Here is a 22,189-nt window from a genome sequence, read left to right as displayed (position 1 = left end):
ACCAGCTGAAATACGAAGTTAAAAGGGACCAGATAATTTTGGAGAGCAGCACTGGTTTTTAGCCCTTCGTTTCCAGAGGTTGCTGCTCAAGGCACCAGCTGATGAAACACTGCAATTAAGTAACTACAAGCAGCAACCACTTTTCACACAAAACAAAGTCCAAGCGAAGAAGATGCTGCTTCAGTTCTGTAGTTTTTCTCTCGTGCTCCATCTGCAGCTCTCAGTTCCATCAGGCAGGGCGGAAGGGGGGGGGGGAATAGCACCCAAAGTAAACCCACAGATCAGACCATCTATGCTAGTCTACCACTACAAATCTATGAGAGAAGCGCTTGCGGTCCTTCCTCCGCTTTCCCCCTCTATGGTTAGCCCTTGGAACACCTGCCCGCGCCTCCGCCTCCTCCTCCTCTCTCTGAACTGCTTTCTCTATGGTTGCCCTCGCTCGCCTCTCAAGGCTCCTCAGTCCCGGCGGGGAGGGGCTCCCAGAGGCCGAGGCTGGTGAGAGGAGGCCGGAGGGGGGCGGGGCAGGCAGCCAAGCAACACAGTTGGAGCCTCCCTCCTCCCTGGCTGGCAGGGAGGGAGAGGAGCTGCTTCCTTTGAAACCTGGGAAATTTAAGGGACATCATCAATAAGGGACAGCAGCGGGACACGGCGCTGGGATAAGGGAGTTTCCCGCCAAATAAGGGACGGTTGACAGCTATGGTCCAGGAACATCATAAAAGTAGGATATTGTCCCCATATGCCTTCATCCACACATTTAACCATCCAAGGATGCTGTATGTGGAATCTACATTGGGAACTTGTCCTGAGTGAGCACCAGGTCTGTCTCCAATAGCCTTCCACAGATTAGTTAGTTCTTCAGTGTTTGCTTGTTTTCTTAACGTAGCATTCTGCTTCCCCTTTGTCTCTTAATTGCTATTCTTAATAAAATCTTTCTTGCATATGCCACTGAGGTTTGGAATGCGTTTGTGAAAAGTTCGAGGGATTGTTGTCATAGGAACATAGGAGTGAGGCTCAGCCTAGCTCGTTTTTGCATCCTCTTGCTAATGCTTCAGGTTTTCCACCTAGGAGCGCCATATCTTAAAATAAAATAAAAAAGCTAGTATCTGAGTAGAACTAGGTGACTGAGCCTCACAAAGTTAAGCAGTGGAGCCTAGCAGGGTCAAGGGGCAGGGTCCAGCAATAAAGAGGTAAACTCCATACTCTCCAACTTTTCTCTGATGAAAAAAGGGGTAGTAATAATAATAATAATAATAATAATAATAATAATAATAATAATATCCCGCCCATCTGACTGGGTTGCCTCAGCCACTCTGGGCATCTTCCAACCTATATAGAAACATAATAAAATATTTTTAAAAAACTTCTCTATACAGGGCTGCCTTCAGGTGTCTTCTAAAGGTTGTATAGTTACTTATCTCCTTGGCTAGGGGGTTGCAACATTTATCCAGTGAAAATAGGGTGTTCTTAAGGAAAAGCGGAATATTCCGATATCAAATCAAAAACTGGGGAAGTTTCTGTAAATCCGGGACTGTCCCTGGAAAATAGGGACACTTGGAGGTCTGACAGTTCAGCAGACAAGAGGAGGGCCTAATTAGAAAGGACAAAGCCCCTGTAATAAAAGGGGAAATTGGTCTTTTCCTCTCCTGTCCAGCAGAGAATGCCCAGGATCTCCACAAAAATTAATTATCAATATTTCTATACCACTTGGTTTTAATAAAGCCTCAAAGTGGTTTCCTTGCCAACAAAGGTCCATATAGTAAAAGCTATGGTTTTCCCAGTAGTGATGTATGGAAGTGAGAGCTGGACCATAAAGAAGGCTGATCGCCGAAGAATTGATGCTTTTGAATTATGGTCCTGGAGGAGACTCTTGAGAGTTCCACGGACTGCACGAAGATCAACGCTATCCATTCTTAAGGAAATTAGTCCTGAGTGCTCACTGGAAGGACAGATCGTGAAGCTGAGGCTCCAATACTTTGGCCACCTCATGAGAAGAGAAGACTCTCTGGAAAAGACCCTGATGTTGGGAAAGATGGAGGGCACAAGGAGAAGGGGACAACAGAGGACGAGATGGTTGGATAGTGTTCTCGAAGCTACCAGCATGAGTTTGACCAAACTGTGGGAGGCAGTGGAAGACAGCAGTGCCTGGCGTGCTCTGGTCCATGGGGTCACGAAGAGTCGGACACGACTAAACGACTAAACAACAACAACAAAGTGGTTTCAAATGGCCAGGCTATTTTGTTTTCCAGCCATTTGGCAACCCGATCGCACCAGCCTTGAAACTGCCATTCCTTTGGACCCAGTCTGCTTGTTTTGATGGGTTCGCACCAGAGTAATTTGTTGGAGGCCTCAGATGAGTGAAGAAACAAAAAAACAAAACAAAAAGCAGTTGAATTAGACTTATTTTCCTGGGAATGGAAAGCAGTTCTTATGGATGTGTAACACCGAAACGGTTTCTATTCATTCCCTCAGGCACAATGAATGAAGGTATGAATTGATTTTGACTACACAACCTAGGGAGCCAAGGCTTCGGTATGAATCTTGCAAAGTAAGACAAATGGTGTTCTGTCCTGCATAGAATTGTATTCTTTGAACTTGGTACTGCTTACTTTGAGAATCATACCAGGCATGTCATACAATTAAAAGTCTCTTTGGGAAATCCAGTAGCCCCTGATCAGCAAAAGGAAGAGAGATTTCTTTCTTTCTTTCTGGCATTGTTTTCTTCAAATTCACAGGGCTAGCTCACACTTTGCGATTTGTTAATTTACTATGTTCTATTATTATTATTATTATTATTATTATTATTATTATTAAAAAAATTTTAAAAAAAACTTTTCCCCAAAACAAAAACATTTTCTTTATTCAAACCACACATTGTGACTGAAGCACATGGAATTATAATTGAAGGAAAAGATCTTTTATTCCACTGTTCCCAAAATAGCTGTGTAATTAATATACAAACTGGAAGACAGGAGGGACTTTTGAAGGGGGGGTCTTTCTTTTCTTTTTCAGTGCCCTCCCTCTGTGCTACTCTACTGTGTTAATATTTTGCTTCTTAAGCATGCATCAAAATATACTGTTCACATTTCAGTGATTCCCCATTCCAGCTGTTAGCCTATCTAGTGCCATCTTCCCTGTTGACGCTGCTGGTGCCATTTGCTTCTCTTTTGTTTCAAAATAATTTTTTACTAACGATTTTCTGGGTTTACAAAAGTACCCACCTTGTCTCTTTTTTCAGGTTGTACAGTCTTTTCTACAGATCAGTTACATTTGTTGCGTGTTGAGTCCCACAATGCCACCCCCCAAAAAATTCACACTTCACACATCAATTTTTGTTTAAGGTTTTTGGCATAATTTTGGCCACAACTTTATTCAAAATACAAAAAATGAGTGGTTGCTTAGGCATTGGTTATGACTATCTGTCCTTGCCCTCAGGGACAGAGCTGGCCTTCCGGACACCAACGGAAGCCAGTGTGGGAAACAAGTATTGGGTGAGAAAATGAAGCTGGGCATCAGTCCCTCACTTCTCACCCTCATGTTCCTGTGGGGCTTGCACGGCCCAAGTCCGATGTCAGGGACAAGGACGAAAAGAATGGCAAGCCCCTGGATTCCTTTAACGGAATTCCCTTTCCGCACCATTTGGAGGGGTAGGCAGCTTAAAATTTGGCCAACAGCGCTGCACACACTCAAAATAAAGCCAACCTTCGGGGATACTATAAACGAAAGTGATTCCAGCTAAGCTGGGAACAGCCCTGACTAGCCCCACAATTTCAACAAGAGAAATGGGATAAACCTTTTTGCGAAAGAAAGCCCCTAACGGAGGCTCTCTCCCTATTGGGAAAGGCAAGCCACAGATACAGGGAGAATCTTCCCACAGGGCAGGGTAAGGGGTGAGGTGGGAAATCGAACAGGAAAAAGGGGGGAATTAAATTATTTAAGGGACTAGAGAAGATTAAAAAGAAAGGGGAAATAAAGAAATAAAGAAATGTAACCAGACAATGAGAAGATTGTCCCAGTGCTCCATGTGATCCGATGCAAAATGGCCAAGAGGACGTCCAACATTGGGCGTCCTGTATTTAAAGACTCTGACCCCTCCTCCAAATTAGCAACAATCAAAACTCCCCAGCAACCCAATTTAACCACTTAAAGGCTTGGGTTCCTCCCAAAATCTGCCCAGTAATGGCAGGGTGGCTTGTTCCCCCCAACCGCAACATGTGCTCTCTGTTATGGAGAACACGCTTTATGAGACGTTAGTGTTGAGTAAAGTATAACGTCAGGAAGAAGGGGAGGGGAGAGGATGGGTGGTGGGGAAATTTATATCTTTTACAGTGTACAGTGGTACCTCAGGTTAAGTACTTAATTCGTTCCGGAGGTCCGTTCTTAACCTGAAACTGTTCTTAACCTGAAGCACCACTTTAGCTAATGGGGCCTCCTGCTGCTGCTGTGCCGCCGCTGCACGATTTCTGTTCTCATCTTGAAGCAAAGTTATTTACCTGAAGCACTATTTCTGGGTTAGCAGAGTCTGTAACCTGAAGCATATGTAACCTGAGGTACCAAAGTACGTGTGGGATTTTGTGTCAATGTCAACTGGATAGGTTCTCTTTCTATTCACTTGTTGCATTTGTATCGGTGTGTATTGAAGGTGTGTGATCTCACCTCCTTCATGAGAGAATTGGCGAACTAGTCTTTTCCCTAATACTGATGCTGCTGGTTTTCTATAGTCCTATGCAGGCATTGTTGGGATGCTGCCGGGGAGACGGGGGCATTTGGCAGGCCCCCAGCTGGCTCCAACCACCAGCCGGCAGCCGGGCAAACTCTGGTTCTCAGAACAGCATCATCAGCCTCAGAAACCTTCAGAAGCTGAGCACGCTCTTATCAGCAGAGTGAATAACTTCTCACAATGGAAGAGGCGGACAGAGACATGTGTAAGCATTATTTACAGGCGTTTATTCAGCATAGTTCAGGAACAAAGGAAAAAACATGTCTGCTTCCCTTCGTGTCCAAGCAAAACAGCAGTATAGCAAAAGCAATATACAAACAGAAGTTCCCAGCAAGCTGTGCTGGAATGTAAACAGGCATGTGACACACAACAGTCATGCCTGTTCCTTTTAAGGTGGAACAGAACTATAGCCTAACAGGCATTACTCCTTGAGGAGAAGCCCATACCTGCTGCCTTGCGGGACACCTTTGGGAGATGAAAGGGCTAAAGAGTAAATCAAATCCAGAGTGGAGTCCCTAAAATGTTGCTGGTGCCAAATATATGGCTCTGCTTACCTTTGGACCACATCTGCAAGGCCGAGAGCAAGGTCTTGTCATCTGGGCAGCCCAGGACCTCCTTATACACTGCCCAGGCTTGAGCCCCATAGAGGTCACTTTGGTGCTGCTAATATGACAAGAACAACACAGGAGGCAGCACTTACAAGTTACCAGTCTCTGTGATTCTCTACCAATTTGACTCCAACCCCGGAGATGCCCTCCATTGTCTCTTGAGACAGATGGGTGCCAACGGTTTAGGCATTCAGATCCAATGAAGAGCAAACACATTTGGGTGCATAGAAAGGATGAGCACACTAGCTCCCCACAACCAAAGGGAGAGATGTGGGGAAAACCTATAAGAACTTAGTGGCAAGTTGAGAGACTGACTGAAGGAAAAATGACAGCTGGTTGAGAAATGGGAATAGAATGGGTGGCTGGAACAGGAGGATAAAGGCACAGGACAGATCCAGTCCATACCATCTGTTTAAAGCTCATGTCATCCTCCAAAGAACCCTGGGAACTGTAGTTCCCCCCCACTCAGAGCTACAATTCCCAAGACCCCGAACAGAAGCGCTGCAACATTTTGCTGCAGGTCTCACTCGTTCCCTCTCGTTCTGAAGTTCAAAGGTAAGAGTAGATCCTAACGTAGCAAAAATGGCACCACCAAAACAAAGGTATCAGTGGTGATGGGATGCTGGCTGACTGTTGGGGAGGAATGGAAAACTAGGTGGGAGGAGCAACTGATTAATTCTTTCTGACACATGCCACGTGGATCACCATTGCAGCTCTAATTAGCTGTGGGAGGAAAGAGACAATCCATGAAGCCACTTGATCGCCTAGCTGGTTGTATTAACGGTGCAGAAAACACTGAATACTTCTGCACATCGTGCAAATAGCTGCTGAGCTGAACTATCCAACCAGCGGCATTTCATAAAGGTGGGGCAAGTCCATCTTCAGACGGGAGTTCTAATGCCTTTAAATATGAAACAACAGAGTTTTTTTCTTCCCCACCCTTAAAAAATTAAAATAAAAGGTTTGCTAACACGTTGAGTAGAAGTTTCTAAAGTTAGTTCAGCATCTGTGTGTCTGTGACAAATGACTCACAGAACCTAGTTAGTATGTTCATTTGAAATGTGGTACCTCAGGTTACATACGCTTCAGGTTACAGACTCCGCTAACCCAGAAATAGTGCTTCAGGTTAAGAACTTTGCTTCAGGATGAGAACAGAATTCGTGCTCTGGCAGCGCGGCGGCAGCAGGAGGCCCCATTAGCTAAAGTGGTGCTTCAGGTTAAGAACAGTTTCAGCTTAAGTACTTAAGCTGAGGTACCACTGTATGACTAAATTGGATTGTGCAGATCCAAGCATTAACCCAATAAATGCATCATTTTTGACAGGTAGAAAAGGTTTGATTTTTAGGAAATCAGACTGAGGGCACACCTGGAATATTTATTTTCTTAGCCTGGGTATCACTGCACAGTTATCCATAAACAAATCAATAGGCTTCTATAGCTCAGGTCTAATCTCTGTGGTTGACGTGGGATGGAAGTTTACTCAATTTTTGCTGCAGCAATCTCATTTGTAAGGCTTGTTCTTAATGTGCAACAGTTCATAAAGATGTACAGACAACAATCCTAAGTGCACAGAACCAGAAACAAAGGTAGGCATTTGTCATCATTAGGCGACAGGTAGCCTATGGATGTGAAACACTCATGTAAGATAAATAGGGAGGATGAGAGAGCCTGGATGTTCATTTGCATGCTCTTCAGCTCCATCTTCTCATTGAGAGAAACTCTGTTATACACATGTGTTTTTAACCCAAAGCAGCCTGGACATAATGTGTCTAAGCAGGAAAGAACTGGAGATTCAGAGGCTGCTTAAACTCTGTAAAGGTAAAGGACCCCTGGATGGTTAAGTCCAGTCAAAGGCAACTATGGGGTGTGGCACTCATCTTGCTTCAGGCTGAGGGTGTCAGCGTTTGTCCACAGACAGCTTTCCAGGTCATGTGGTCAGCATGACTAAACCGCTTCTGACACAACGGAACACTGTGACGGAAACCAGAGCGCATGGAAACGCTGTTTACCTTCCCGCCACAGCGGTACCTATTTATCTACTTGCACTGGTGTGCTTTCGAACTGCAAGGTTGGCCGAAGCTGGAACAGAGCAACGGGAGCTCACTCCATCACGGGGATTTGAACTGCTGACCTTCCAATCAGCAAGCCCAAGCTCAGTGGTTTAGACCACAGCATTGACTGTGCATGGTGAGGTTTTCACATCCCTAAGTCAGATTTCACCATAATCAAGGTGTTTTGAGGCCTGGCTCACTCTGTGGACTCGAGTGCCCCAAAATGCTGCTTTTTGCCATTTCATATAAAACAACTGCTGCATTTGAAAGAGGAAAGAAGCAAACTGACTAGAGAAACGCCTTCACTGAGCGGGGATGGCATCTTTTGTTTTGACATGCAGATCTAAGTTTTAACTACAGTATTATTATTTTCCCTGGGCACTCCAATTATGGTGATTTGATGGAAGGACTGGGAAAGAAAGTCAGGCATTTAGAAGAGCAGTGGACTATTGGCATCTTCCCAAATTGCTTTCCATTTCCTAATAAACAATTAAAGATCAATACTCTAATCAATCTGTGTTCATTTCATTGCTTACTTTTCTTCTTTCTGGTATGTGTTAGTTTGGTTCACTGGGTGGAATTCAATGTCACAATATGGTGAATGGCCCATCACTGCGTGCATCACAGCTCGCCAGACAGAATTATTTCCCCTTCTCCTCCTTGTCAAGCACTGCTCTTGGGGTTCTCTTGAAACCCCTTCCCCAAGCCATGGGGGGTGCTGAGGGGCATGGGGGGGGGAGGGAGGAAGGCCCCATTGTGCTAGCAGAAGCCCTGGGTGAATTCTGCACTGAGTTTGCTAGGAAATATTATTGTAGTTCCAGGACACAAAAGTCACCATTCTAATGAAAGCGGTTGGCAATGTGTAGGCAACATAAAATAGTTTATAAAATTTCCTTCATTCTCCAAAGCAGGCAACATCAGCTTGAGGTTACAGTGGCCAGTCTCTCCTTCAGGAAGGCAGCATCAATATGGAGGTATATAGTCAGCCTTTGCAGGTAGTGGGAGGCAGGGCATGATATAGTTACCATAAACACAGGACAATCAATTGAGAATTTAACAGGCCACAACTTTATTGATTACAGGTGTCATCAGGTTTAGGCTGCTGGCTGATTTGGCAGGGTTAACCAAGGTTAAGAATCGCCCTATGACATACATCAAATTGGGGCAACCCACAATATCACCATTTTGGGGGTGCCATGGCCCATTGGTCCCTTTAAAAAAAAAATTCCATGCTTTATTAAATTTCATACATAACAAAAACAAACTTATATAAACCAAAAACAATCTTGTGTAAGTAATCTTATGTAAATATACAAATAAAAATTGATTCAATCTTTTACAGTCTCTTTTGTTCAACATTCTTACTTATGTGGGATAGACTTCCCATCAACTCCTGGTGCATTAAAAATTTCTAATATTGAATGTACATATGATTATTACCTTCGCCTTTTCATATTTTCTAATACATTCTTACAACGTATTGTACCCATTTTCCTTATTACTTTGTTATTGTTTTATACAGAGGTCATTCTAATAATAATAATAATAATAATAATAATAATAATAATAATAATAATAATTTATTTATACCCCACCCATCTGGCAAAAGCACCTCCCCAGGATCCCATCAAGGTGATACTCTGATCCCTTGGAGTGGGTTGGGAGAGGATCTATTCCTCGTCCAATTCGACTAAGGATCCAACGCATTGCCTTATCTACCATAAGTTGTCACAATTGCTATGAGGTGGGCAAAACCCTCAGACAGGCCCAGTCAGTCTGAAGGCAAATTTCTCCCTGGCTCTGGCTACTGTGACTGAAAATTTGCACAACAAGGTCCTCTACAGGGCAGCCCGCAAACACACAGAGTAGGGAACAATGGGTGATGGAATCCGACCCAAGATTTCCCTGTGTTTCGCTCCCAAACCATGCCCCTGGGCTCGCCCAGGATTGGCTGCAGCCATGGGTGAGCCCCAGCACTCAGTGTGGCCAGAGGAGGGAGTGAAATCATCCCCCGGCCACACCGAAGCCAAGATGCTGCCCCGACCCTCCATTGCCATGCTGGACCACGACTGATGCTCCTAGCCAGCTGGCAGCAAGTGGGCTTTCTCCTGCAAATTAACATCAGCATGAGGTCACAATGGCTGGCTGATGTCTTTCATACAGCATCACCATGAGGTCACAGTGGCCAGCATCTCCTTCAAGCTGGGGAGATCAGCATGGGGTCACAATGGCCAGTCTCATGTTCCCTCTCAAAGACTGAAGCAGGAAGGAAGCAGCATGTCTGGGGCTTCGGGTTTTGTTGTTTTAAAACAGAGAAACACTTTTCTTTTGTGGTAAGGTCCTATGCTTTCTTCTTTATCCTTCCAACAAAGTAGGTATCCACCACCCTTAAAAACTGGCATTGGTTTTGCCATTAATATACAGATAAGCTGAAATCTGAGAAAATTGACCGAAAGGACATTTTTATCTGCCGATACACAGAATTCAGAGTACATACTGCTCTACTCCCTTTCCTCTCACTAGAAGTGAAATAACTGTGTTGGCAAGTTTGAATTTTTGAGGCCCGTGCCTGGCAGCTGGGTCTGTGAGCTACCCTGCCATTTTAATTACCCAGGATACCCACAATGTAGTATTGTGTGAAATTTCAACGGTGGACTCATAGCAACCTGCCACAGGTCACAGTGCAGTTTAGGCCCACACTGCTGTTATCAGGGACCAAATGACATTTTGCTAGGAGGTCCTGCAGCCCAGAGCTGAACCTCTATTTGGCTATCATAACATTATTTGCAGGAAAGCCAGCCAATTTTTAGCAGATATCGCTAACAGAATTATCTGTTTTGCATTTTCTGCACCTGTTTTTTTATCCAGTCAATCTGAAGAGATGTGATATTCTTCTTAAGCTCACTGTGCCTATCAATCAACCACTGTGACTCTCTCCCCCCACCCCTTTCAGGGGTACAGATTTAATTTCATTTCCAAAGCAAAAACCTCTCCCACAGCGACTTTGGTAAGGATGCATACAGAGGGCTTACAGAAACAAACAACATGTATAACTATGGAAAGGGGAGCGCAACGTTATCCATTCAAAACGCCTGTGTGAAAATATGTGAGGAAAATCTAATCGGCTCCATGGAAATCGGCCACTCTTAATTATTATGCTCAGTTGAAACTCTTTTCTCTCTCCCCTACCCTCCTTTTATGTTGGTTGTGTATATTACCTCTCAATGTTTCCTGACAGCTCTCTGTGATTTGTTATCAGCTCAGTTGTTTAAAAAATAGTAAGCAGGGAGAGCAGACTTTCAGCTATGATTTGACAGAATCTGACACTTAAAAAAATAATCATCAGCTCCCTCCAGCTGGAGGAAATATCCTCTTTTGTTACAATCTGCTCCAATTATATTTTTATCTAGGTAGTAGTCAGAGTTTAGGCTAACTTGAAGGAGGTGAGGAACAGTGAGACTTTGTAAGTCACTTAACTCTGTTACCCAGGTAATTCTGCTGCTGCTGTTGCTTTTTTTTCATTTGTCAGCTCCCTTAGGAGGTATCCTATAAGGTCCCTGAGGCTAATCTGGTGGATATGAGGAAGGAGCAAGGAAATCTCTCTCTTTGTCTGTCTGATATGGATGTCTTGTGACATAAACTACTAGTCATAGGGAAATAGCGACCTAAAGTCCTTTCATGATACAGCTTTATATATATATGTGTATATAAAAGACAAAGAAAAACCTCGCTCCATTTCTGTGCAAATTCTTTAATCTTCCCTGGAACCCTGGTGGATTCTTAAATGGAATTAGATCGTAAGACAAAATGGCTTTCAGGAGACTATCTCTTGGCCTCTCGTCCACAGTGCTATAAAAAGAACAGCAGCGCTCTCTCGAACGCAACTTTCTCAGAGGTGTGCTTTCAAGAGTGTCAGCCGAGGCAAATCCATGTCATAAATGCAGTGGTATTGTTTCTCTCTCTCCCCCCCCCCCCCCACCCAATATTTATGGAGAAGGGATGAGAGAAATCATTTCTCCCCCTTCTCCTGTCAAATTGGAGCTGTTTTCATTACCACTCAAATGTGAGAAATCGATAGGAAGGGGGATGGGGAGATAAGGGCAATAACCATTAGTGAGATGGGTAGAGAAATTCGCAGTTGAGATGCGAAATGCAGGCAGAGCTTTGTTTTCTCTCTTCCTCTCTTATAGCAAAAGGTCTGCCCCTCCGCCCCCCCCCCCACTTTGGTGAAATTGCATTTTTAAACTTTTTGCTACTGAGGGGTGACATAGCTTTTTATTGCTATTTGCCAATACAGTGGTACCTCGGTTTACAGATGCTTCAGGTTACAGATGCTCCAGGTTACAGACTTTGCTAACCCAGAAATAGTACCTCGGGTTCAGAACTTTGCTTCAGGATGATAACAGAAATTGTGCTCTGGCGGCGCTGCGGCAGCGGGAGGTCCCATTAGCCAAAGTGGTGCTTCAGGTTAAGAACAGTTTCAGGTTAAGAACGGACCTCCGGAACGAATTAAGTACTTAACCCGAGGTACCACTGTACTTTTAAGGAAAGACTCTTGTGTCTTTATTCTTTTAAGAGGGATAAAAGGGGACACCAGGAATAATCCAGCTGGGCAAACCAGATTGGATTACTTAACTAAAGAGATTCAAACGAATCTGCAAACTAGCTTCCTGCTATATTGAGGGGAAGCTGCTCTGCTACATCACTCACTAGCGTGAGTGAAGGAAGGATAATACTTATTCAGTATATCCTTTCCTACTATCCTTAACATTCCCACAGCCACATGACCTGGAAAGCTGTCTGTGGACAAACGCTGGCTCCCTTGGCCTGAAAAGTGAGATTAACACCGCACCCCATAGTTGCCTTTGACTGGACTCAACCATCAAAGGGTCATTTACCTTTTTACTTTAATGCATACATTGTTGTTGTTGTTGTTGTTGTTGTTGTTGTTGTTGTTGTTGTTGTTGTTGTTCACAGAGCAAAATCAGGACTTCAGATACACATATCAAGTCAAAGGACAAAAGATTCAAGCATCAGGGTCATACACTGTTGCACATACCTCATTTGTTTGTTTTTGGTATTTGGAAATTGCACTGTGGCAGTCCTTGCAATGTAAGTTCATAATCTGAGCTGCTTCACTGCTGAAGCATCGGCTCCCTTAAAGTTCCTAGCTTCAATGCAAAGCTGACCTGAAGTGGAGAAAGGGGTTTCACCTTTATTTTCCCCACACAATTTTGCCCAGTGAACCACCCCATCAGCTGATGCTGCTCTCAGAATGTAGTTCATTCCTCTAGATTCACAATGGCCAACTATGAGGCTCTATTACACTTTTTAAAATCCCAGCCGTGGCAAGCAAGTGGCTATTTTTTTGGTCAAGACATTTGATTTAAAGTATTTGTAATCCACCCTTCAACCTGCAGTTCCCAGGGTGTAGATACAGAGGCATCAAAATCAGTTAAAGGAATGAAGCATCAAGCAAAATACAATAATGAAAATCCACCGTAAAACTGCAGGTCCATAAAAACAAATCTGCAGCAATGTACAGTCATTCTGATTTCCACCGGAGAAAAACACCATGCAGTGCTAGCAGTTGTTCCAGCTCATTTGTCGAGTCGAGAAAGGCTACTGGAGCTTTTCCTAGGAAATGGGCCTCTGGTCATTGAGACGAGTGCCAAGCCTGTTCCATCAATATGCCTTGGTGCGCAAAATGTTCCCGGGTCAGGAGATGATCCACGTTATGGATCACAAATCCCACCAGCCACCACTGGTGACCATGTAACTGGTCACTCGCCTGAAGCAAAGGGCAACATTTTCATATTCTGCCATTGCACTGTTTTGAACGTAAAACTATTTTATCCCAATAAGGGATCGCTTTCAATAAGTAGCTATGATATGAAAATACATATACACTATTGTTTTGAACAAATTTCATGGATAGGCTCTACCTTGTAACAGCGTGAGAGAAATCAATAGGATTTAGCCAAGCTAACTGTGCACATAATTGCAGCCTTCGTTTCGGGAGCGAGACATGAAATGCTGAGCTGCCAGGCTCTCCTCCGTCTTTCAATGAAATATTCAGTTGGGCCTCAATGAGCTTATCAGGCTACAAAAGAATTTTATTGTTGTTTACCGAGTCAGACTGTCCATTTTTGTTTGTTTTGATGCCTCCAGCTGTGTTCGATTGTCCTGCAAAGTACCTCGTTCACTTATCCGTTGATCTAAACCACCAGATATGCATGCCATAAATCCAGCTCCCTCTATGGAGCTGCTCTTTGGCCATTTGCAATCAGAATATCATCATGCAAATTAGATTATGCTTTCTCTGCATGTTTTGGAGTTGTTCTAACCGTGCGGTAGCCAAACTCATCTGTGGAAAACAGAGACAGGCTCATGCCTTTAAGACATGGGCAGGGCATACTCAGATATAAGACACAGATTCGAGAATAGCTGAGAAAATTCCAGAAGCCCTGCCAGATGCATGTCTGAGGCACATCATACAACATCTTTACCCATTACAAAATTATTCTCCTAATTGCCAGTCACATCTCTGTGCTTGCTTAAAGAATACATGAAAATTACCCGTTCCTTATGACTCACAATGTACATTAGCTGTTTTCCCACATCACATGAGGTACATGGGCTATGACCCTAAATGCACCTGCCTGGGAGTTAGCCACATTGAACCCACAAGGACTTAATACAAAGCAGAAATTCGTAGGGACCAATATGGAAATTTATAGGAACCAATAGGTGTTTCTGGGGACTCACACCCACTCGATGTTAGAGAAGGGGTGGAAAGTCAACCCAGTATGCATTTAAAGGTGAATTTACACAGCTCACACATTTTGAAACAATATGCAGACACTTGTCCTTCAAAATTGCATCTCTCTGAATTTTGCAATGCAGCTCTCCGCCTAAGTAATGTTTGCAAAAACCCATATAGCAGGGTACAGCATGCATATAAATCCATATATTACTGAAAATAACGTTCAAAAATGGGAGGACATATTAGTGAGGGCCATTTAAAGACCAAGTTGTGTTGCTTCATGTAAAGCCATCTTAAGCTGTTATGCAATTAAGAGACTAGGTAGGAGCCTGTGTCATGTTTGGCTTCCTCACACTGTATACAGAGTGAGAAGGACACTGGTCCTCTGGGTTAAGTGAGGGGAGGGCTTAAGGACTTACCTCACAAGTATGTGCAATATTTCACAACTGTTTTAACTGTTTTATCTCTCTTTTTAAACTAGCTAATAACATAGCTCAAGGGTTGCCAGTGGGCAAATTTGGGGCCAGTGGGCAAATTTGGAACTTGGAAAGTGCTGTGGGTACCAGTGGCAAAAAACGTTGCTGCATACCCTCAAAATCTTGGGTCCCAAAACTGGGACATGCATATTCCTACCTGTTCTCCCACATAAGTCTTATGACCCACAAGAGATCACAGAGCCCCAAAGACATGATTTTTTCCAGGGCCATGGTCGCACAGCACCCAAAACCACGCATTTTGGGGCATCACACTTTTTTTCTGGGCAAGATCTCAGTGTGAATTGTTAAAAAAAATCCCTCAAGCTTTCCTTTTGGGAATTGTAGGGACAGAACTACCCAAACTGTATAGAAATTTATTCATGTATGCGACTACAGTGGCAAAAGAAGAATGGATACAAAAAATATGCAGAAATGGCGAAACTTACCGGAAAAATAAGAAATAAAGATAACAAACTTTTTATAAAAGAATGGAAATGGTTTATTGAATATTTACAAATAAACTGTAAACAGATAAGAACATTGGCAGGATTGTTGTAATAACCTGCATTTTTATAGGAGTATATATTTAAAGTAGATGAATAAATGAGCAAATTAAGTTAATTTGGATATGCAGAAAGTATTGAGAATAAATTTAAGTAACCGCAGAAAGAGGGGGAAGGAAGTCAAGTTTTGAAATGTTAAAAGGATCATAAAATTATTGAAATGTATAAAATTGATGATGATGATGATAGATCTCAGTGAGAAATTGCAAGAGAACACAGCACCCAAAATGGCTGCTGTGTTCTCAAATGAGAAAACAAGACGTCTTGTTCTCTTCTGGGACATTTGCAGGGTATGCTGCTGTGGGAGTGTGGTACATCACAAGTTAACTGTCATGGGGGATAACATAACATGAGGGTGGCATAACACAAAATGGCTGCCACAAATAAAAGAGATCGGATCACAAAAAGGTGTGCGCATTCCCCCATTAGACAAACACACCACAAGGCAATCGCATCAGCCATCACTGCACTTGCTCACAGAACTTCTCTGTTCAGATTGGGAGGGTAGGTCCTGGCATGCAATTAAATGTGTCTGAGTTCAAATGTTCAATATATAGACATTGAGGCAGTACAAATAGGAACTGAACAGGATGAGCAAACAATCTTTGCATTGTATTTGAGGGAATATATTTGAGGGGATTTATTTCTCAGGCACTGGAGGAGAAACACATAATTATAGACAGGAGTAGCAACCAATGTGCGGACTTTGGCTTGATACTCTTGTTTCCTAGTAATACCCCTCTCCCCCCATTTCACCAAGACTGAACAAAGAATTTCCAAGGGGAAGGGAACAAATTTGCACTTTCTGGAACAATATGCCAACCAAAATACAGCTGTCTCTTAAAATGTGCTTTTCTTCAGATTCTGCAGTGCAGTTTTCCAACCTAAGATATTTTTTTTAAAAAAGGTGAACTGGTGCAGAAATGTGGTGAACTGGAAAGGTTACTGGAAAAATGAGAAACAGGGAGAAGCTGAAATTAACCGATCTGCCCATTCCTAACAAGAAGGCAAGAAATGTCGGTACCTTACTGGATCAAACTGAGGTGCATTTGGTTTAGCACGCTGTTTCTGTTATGTACTGAAGTTCTCACCCTGGGCCAGCAGGGGGATACTGTAGATAGTTATGCAAATAAGGGATCGAAAGTGACGTTCAGTGATTGGATAGTTTTAGAAAGTTGTTACAGTAACGTTGTACTGGAGCTTTATATAAGCAGGCTGACTGAACCCTGCAGTTCAGTTCTGTTCTGGCCTCTGAATAAACAAGAGCTGTTTGAAGAATCGCTGTGTCGTCTGATATGTTCACCCACAACAGTTTCGAATGATGATCCCCACCCACCAAGATGCCTGTGGGATGTCCAGACAAAGAGCAATAAAGCTAATGGCTTTCATCAAAGCACAAATGGGGAATGTAAGTAATTTGTACACAGTAAATTGCATCTATATAAATACCCTGACCGACATTCTAACATTCTTTTAAAGCCAGATCTTGGATATCCCCTCTATTCCCATCTTGTTTGCGAAATATGAAAATAATAAGATGTGTTTTCCAGGAAGCAAGGCTGTATTAGTATTTGTGAACGGCTCTCCATTCTCTGCTGCGGTCTGTCTAATAGCCTTTCCAGCTCTGCGCTCCAGGCCTTTTAAGAATGTAATCTCTATAATCTATATCAATTTATTTTAATTTAGCACATTTGTTCCTTGTTTGTAGTAATGGATCATCTGTTGCTTGGTGTTTTGACTCATGCTGGAATATGAATACAAATAAGAACAGGAATAAAACCCCAGTGCCTTGATCATCGGAGGCCCTGAAAAAGCTGACCTCGTCCAGCCAGGACAGCAACAGCAATGTTGTGCTTAATTATCCTGCTGACAAAAAGTGAGGCTTCATTACCTCTGCTGAGCAATAGACAACTCAGACAAATTTTATAGCATCCTCTAAATGGCCTAAGACTCCAAACTGTCTTTATTAATACCTGTGATTCTCCGTTACTTAATTTCCCTTGTTGTTGTTGTTTTCGCTGCCACATCTTCAGTTTCCACTTTCTAAACATTTTGGTGACTCCACAGAAACCCAGGAATTTTTTATATATAACATTTTTATTAGTTTTTAGCATATTAATTATCATTCATACAACAAAACTTCCGTCAACACCTCTGGTGATTTTCCGTTCTTATCACTTATTATGCATTTCTTAATTTCATATTACCTTTAATTATATTGACTAACAATCCTCCTCGTTGTCTTTTTTGCAATATTTCAAATAATTCACGTTACAAAACTTCTTGCAAACCTACTAGCATAATCTGATCATCACAATTACTTTTCAAATAGTCAGTAAATTTACTCCAGTCTTCTGAGAATCTCTGGTCCCGCAGGTTTCAAATTCTTCCTGTTAGTTTGTCTAATTCTGCATAGTCCATCAGTTTCATCCTCCATTCTTCTTCTGTCGGTAATTCTTCTTGCTTCCAATTTTGTGCCAATAAGAAACCCAGGATTAAATTGTAAACCACAGAGCTGGGCCCCTCTCTTTGCCACCATCACAGAGGCACATTTCTTGGGGGAAGTCCTGAGCGAATCTGAACAAACACCATCACTGATGCTGTAAATGTGGGTACCAGGTTGAGAGCTGCAACTGGATGACCTCACAGCTTCTTCCAGTTCTATGTCTCTTTCAATGGAACCAGGACTCCTTTTTTTGAATCACGATGACACACAGTTTCTAATGGCTGTGTTTTGCCAAGATTCATGTCTCTCTCCTCATATGAACTGTCCTGGATCCTGTGATCATCATCTAAGGCTCTTCTTCGTGTGCCTCATCCACAAGAGGTCTGGAGGGTGGCAACACAAGAATGGGCCTTTTTGGTGGTTGCTCCCCATTTCTGGAATGCTCTGCCCAGGGTGGCTCACCTGGCGCCTCCGTTACATATCTTTAGGCACCAGGCAAAAACATCTCTCTTTTCCTAGGCCTTTGGCTAATCAAACAATCTATGGTCTTCGAAACTGCAGCAGGGGGTGGTATTGTTTTGGCTTGTCATTATGTTTTTTTAAAAAATTATTACAAACCATCCTGTGATCCTTGGATAAAGAGTGATATGGAAATTTAAGAAATAATAAATAATGCCACATAAATAGGATGGCCACATGTCCTACTTTGGAGAGGGTGGGCCTCTATTTGAAGGGATGTCTGGCCCAAGTTCAGTTTAACGGCAAATAACATTTATTTCATTAAATAAAGAAGGGAAAGTCAGGGAGGAGGTGGGCAGTTTTGAAGTGCTCATGAACATATAGAACATAGACAGAAAGCTGAGCAGACACATAGATAAGCTGGCCACAGTCTTTCTCACTACACTGAGATGTAGTGGGTTTCTATTTAAATTATAGTAATTATTGCCAAATTTGCATCTTTATATATAGATTTGTTGTTGTTGTTGTTTAGTCGTTTAGTCGTGTCCGACTCTTCGTGACCCCATGGACCAGAGCACGCCAGGCACCTCTGTCCTCCACTACCTCCCGCAGTTTGGTCAAACTCATGCTGGTAACCTCGAAAACACTATCCAACCATCTCGTCCTCTGTCGTCCACTTCTCCTTGTGCCCTCCATCTTTCCCAGCATCAGTGTCTTCTCCAGGGAGTCTTCTCTTCTCATGAGGTGGCCAAAGTACTGGAGCCTCAGCTTCACGATCTGTCCTTCCAGTGAGCACTCAGGGCTGATTTCCTTAAGAATGGATGTGTTTGATCTTCTTGCAGTCCATGGGACTCTCAAGAGTCTTCTCCAGCACCATAATTCAAAAGCATCAATTCTTCGGCGATCAGCCTTCTTTATGGTCCAGCTCTCACTTCCATACATCTATACATCTATATATATAGATTAGCATATGCAAAAGTTACGTAAATCTATAATACCTGGTCTGGTTTTTTTGTGATGCAATAGCCCAGTTCATAAAGCCTGAGACTCATAATCTCAAGGTTGTGGGTTTGAGCCGCACGTTGGGCCAAGAATTCCTGCGTCGCAGGGTGTTGAGCTAGATGTCTCTCGTGGTCCCTTCCAACTCAACAATTCTGTGATTCTATTATTGCTCTTTTTTGATGCACAAGAAAGCAGCCACCCAAGAGATAAACTAGGAAGACATGCAGATAAATCTGAAACATTATTACAGCAGACTCCTGCAGGGTGGTCTAGCAGAGGGCTATAGGCTCATTAGGCTGGCGCTTCCTGGCACTTTCAGCACTGTTTTCAAAAAAGGATGTCATACATATTGACCTCAAAGAAGTTCCTAGATGCATAAAATGAGACAAGGAAGGAGTGCAAAACACAGTTTATGCATTGATGTCCGCGTTCAAACCATTTATCAATAATAAGCAACAAGCTATTGGCTTTGTTCCAGGAAAGAAAGGAGGATGGGAAATCAGTTTTAAGTTTAAACAAGCACAGGAGTAAAGTAAGCCCCTTTTAACAAATTATTTTAATCTCTGTTGCTATGACTAATGTGGCTTTTCCTTGCACAGAGGGGGCAGAGAGAGAGGAGATGGTGACTTCTGTAAGAGAGGAGACAGATGCAGTCTGCCTGCAGCCACACACATTTGCTCAACAGGCCACCGCTGCTGCCATAATTCTTCCAGGAGGGAGCCAATAAAAAAATCATATAAAATTTTATTATGTTTGTGACACTAGTTATTATATCCAGCAGTCAGAATGCTTACCCAGAGGCAGGGCCTTTCCTGATCCTTAGTGCAGAGTAAATTGCAGGACTGTCAAAAGGGAAAGTGAAACACTAAAACAATGGGAGGAAAGTCTGAATTCATTCTGGAGCATTTAGAATATTACATGGCAATATAAAGCCTGAATGCAGCAGTGAACACACAGAGCAAGGCAGATAATAAAAAGGAATTGCAGGCAAATGAACCAACAAAGCCCAGACAGGACTTTCAAGGTTTGAAGTAAAAGGAGAATTGTCAACAAAACTAAGCTTTGTCTTTTTTAAAAGGTAATTCAAAATTGCTACCAACCAGTACCTGGTCATGACCTCTGAGATGATGGGTCTGGGAAAAGAAAAGATTCTATCACTGCACATTCTATCCTGCACTGCTTTTTGATTCGCATGAATCAAAAACATGGAGTGAGAACTGCCATGAGACGTTAGGATCTGAGCCTGGATTTGGGTCCAGGATCTTCCCACACTACCCCACAATGATATTCTTTGCCCATTTTACTCCATCTCCTTTCTCTGCATCCTCATGTTCTCTTCCTTTTATGGACTTTGATGTGCTTTTCCTCAGGTCCTGCCCCTTGACCACCTACCGTATTTTTCGCTCCATAAGACGCACCTGACTATAAGACGCACCAAGTTTTTAGAGGAGGAAAACAAGAAAAAAATATTCTGAACGAAACAGTGGATGTATGATTTTTGTGGTTCATGCTGTGGCCACAGACATGTGATCTGATGGTGAATTTGGGGTGACCCAATGCAAAAATCCTGAGGATCCATGCGGATCTGTGCTTTGTAACCACATTTTTGCACCATTGCAGCCCCAGGAAACAGTGGGTGTGTGATTTTTTTGGTGCAGGCTGTAGCCATGGACATGCTATGTGATCTGATGGTGAATTTGGGGTGACCCAATGTAAAAATCCTGAGGATCCATGGGCTTTTACCTCCCGCTCTCAGGCAGCCTCCACTAGCGTCCCTTATCTCTCTTCCAATCCCACCGATCAGCTGTTTCCTTTCAGCACTCCCTTCCCTCTTGTTTGCCTTAGTGTCTTTTCCTTAGCTGGAGCAGTTTTTTGCTCCTCCTTTTCTTCTAATTTCTCTCCTTATTGCTTTAGTCTTCCTGTTTTCCCACTTTGCAAGTTTGCTGTCTTTACCTCCCCCCTCCCAGGCAGCCTCCTTTATCTCTAGTGTCCCTTATCTCTCTCCCTGGTCAGCAAACATCAGCGGTTTTGTTTCAACACCCACTTCCCTCTTTGAAGAAAAAAAAAAAGCATGATCTGCTTTTTGCCCCTGGGCAATTCAGCTCCAGGGACCACACATTCACTCCGTAAGACACACAGACATTTCCCCTTACTTTTTAGGAAGAAAAAGTGTGTCTTATGGAGCGAAAAATACGGTACTTTCGCCGTAGAACATGACAATCTCTCTACACACATGTAGATCTCCAGCATACTCTGCAAGTGCCCTGGAAAAAACAGGGTATCCTGTTTTCTTGCGCAAGAGCACAGTGGCCATTTTGGGTGCCATGATCTCGCATGACTTTGCTCTGAGAGTTTGCCCCCCCAAAGAGCTTTTTTCAGAGCCGTGATCTTCTGTAGCACCCCAAAACACACAAATGCTTTGGGGTTCTGCGACCTCACATGTCACATGGCTCACACGGGAGCACAGGCAGGAAGACGCATGTTCCAATTTGGGGACTCAAGAGTAGGGTTGCCATACGTCCGGATTTCCTCAGACATATCCAGAATACTGCAGTTGGCAGCAGTGTCTGGGCGGAAATCAGGAAAATCCGAACGTAATGCAGCCCATGTCAGCAATGCTGTTTTTGCTGTTTTTCAAAAAAAAAAAAAAAAAAAAAAAGAGCTCAAAAATGGCTCAACAATTTTGGGCAGAACTAAAAAAAGAAAAAGCTCAACAACTTAACTGGCAAACTGAAGGTAATGCACACACAGAGAAACTTTACTAAGGCTAAACAGTGCAATCATGGCCATGTGTACCTATCAGAAGTCCATCCTATTGAATGGACTTACTTCCATTGGGATGAGGATTGGAGGTATGATTGAAGCCTAAATTTGCTGACTGTAAAAAAAATCCCTTGTTACTCATTAACTTTTTATTTTTCAATAAAAGCACATTCTTTACATGTAGCAAATGAAGTTACAATACAGTGGTACCTCGGCTTACATACACTTCAGGTTACATATGCTTCAGGTTACAGACTCCGCTAACCCAGAAATAGTACCTCGGGTTAAGAACTTTGCTTCAGGGTGAGAACAGAAATCGTGCTCCGGCGGCGCGGCAG

This window comes from Podarcis muralis, chromosome 3 (genome assembly GCF_964188315.1).
Source record: "Podarcis muralis chromosome 3, rPodMur119.hap1.1, whole genome shotgun sequence".
Classification (NCBI taxonomy): domain Eukaryota; kingdom Metazoa; phylum Chordata; class Lepidosauria; order Squamata; family Lacertidae; genus Podarcis; species Podarcis muralis.
Note: the sequence above shows the minus strand (reverse complement) of the source record.